Source organism: Priapulus caudatus, unplaced genomic scaffold (assembly GCF_000485595.1).
Source record: "Priapulus caudatus unplaced genomic scaffold, Priapulus_caudatus-5.0.1 Scaffold290, whole genome shotgun sequence".
Classification (NCBI taxonomy): Eukaryota; Metazoa; Priapulida; class Priapulimorpha; order Priapulimorphida; family Priapulidae; genus Priapulus; species Priapulus caudatus.
Genome location: NW_014577351.1, coordinates 301,306 through 303,084, shown reverse-complemented (window position 1 = coordinate 303,084; position 1,779 = coordinate 301,306).

The window sequence follows — 1,779 nt, the reverse complement described above, 5'->3', positions numbered from 1 at the left end:
CGGCCCCCCTCTCTCTCTCTCTCTCTCTCTTTCTCCCTTATATTCTCTCTCTCTATCTCTCTCTCTCTCTCTCGCTCTCTCTTCTCTCTCTCTCTCTCTCTCTCTCTCTCTCTCTCTCTCTCTCTCTCTCTCTCTCTCTCTCTCTCTCTCTCTCTCTCTCGCTCTCTCTCTCTTTCTTTTCCTTCTGCCGCGCGCACTTCTCTTCTATGCGCGGCCAAGTGCTCCATATTTGGCCATCTTAAATATCATTTCAGTTACACTTGCATCACTTCCATTGGATACAGAGTATGCGCACACCCACTAGCATATTATAGCTTCAAAACTGCATCCCACCATAGATATTAACCCAAAACTTTTAATTTAATCCCTTTGGGTTAATGTCTATGTGATCCCACACACATGGGAAGAGCAAAAGTAAGGGTAAGAGAAAGCGAAAGTAAACATTAGTTATATTTTTATAAAATAAATTGTATTTAGACACGATGAGGATGGGGAGGGAGGCTGGAGATGGGTAGGGCTACCCCCTGTACCCCCTCCATGATGGTGTTGATTTGGTTAATTTGTTTGAGTTTCAGACTTGAACCGACACGTACGGTTGGCTAGTACGCAAAAGGCTGTTTTGATAGAACACATGCGATGCCGTTTGTGCGGGCCGATCGTTGGTGAATTAAGTCGTCATTTTATTTTATGGTTTTGTGGGGAGTGGGAGTGGTGTCGCATATGGAGGATGGCGTCTGTGTTATCATGAAATGTGTTATGTATATCAATGGTATTTTTTTTCTGATCTGGTGAAACGTGTAGTTAGCACACATTATTTCTAATAAATGTCTCAGAAACAGCTGCGGCTAAAAAAACACCACATATCATGGTGGCGAGATCGAGTTTGTTCGTTCGCTCTGTTCGTGCGTTCGTTCGTGGCCGTCCGAAGACGGTCTCGCTGCTTATATAGGATTCGCCCGGTGACGCAGGATCCTGCGCCTGCCTCCCTCTCACGCTGCCTCAGGTGCGTGCCGCTGTTGTCACCCCTTCTCGCTTAACACGTGCAAGGGTGATGCAACTCCCTTGGTCAGCATATGTCGGAGCGTCGCACCCCCCCCCCCTGTCGCCACGTGCTCGGCCGGCGCGCGCTCTCTTCGCCCAGTGCGTGTTACGTGTGGCGTAACTCCGCTTACCTCCCACATCTGGTAGCTATGGAACTCCTTTCCGCGCTGTCCGTGGTCGTTGGGGGAACACTTTCTACCTGTCGCTAGGGGAACTTTCTAATATTTTTTACACATTTTGATACATTGCGGCAGTTATTGACGCACATTGCGCCACATTCTTACACATTCCGCTATTTAGTAGCACATTCGCTATTTAGTAGCACATTCGCTGTTTAGTAGCACATTCCGCTGTTTAGTATAACATTTTTACACATTTTGATACATTGCGCAGTTATGTGATGCACATTGCGCCACATTCATACACATTCCCGCGCACATTCGCTGTTTAGTAGCACATTCCGCTGTTTAGTATAATATTGTTTACACATTTTGATACATGCACACGCACGCACACACTCATGCACGCACGTGTACGTGCACACGCACGCACGCACGCACGCAACGTCTACATGCACACGCACGCACGCATGTGTACGCTGCACACGCACGCACGCGCACGCACGCACGTCTACGTGCACACGCACGCACGCACCGCATGCACGCATCTGTACGTGCATATGCAAGTACGCACGCGCGCACGTGTACATCACGCACGCACGCAGGAACGCACGCACGC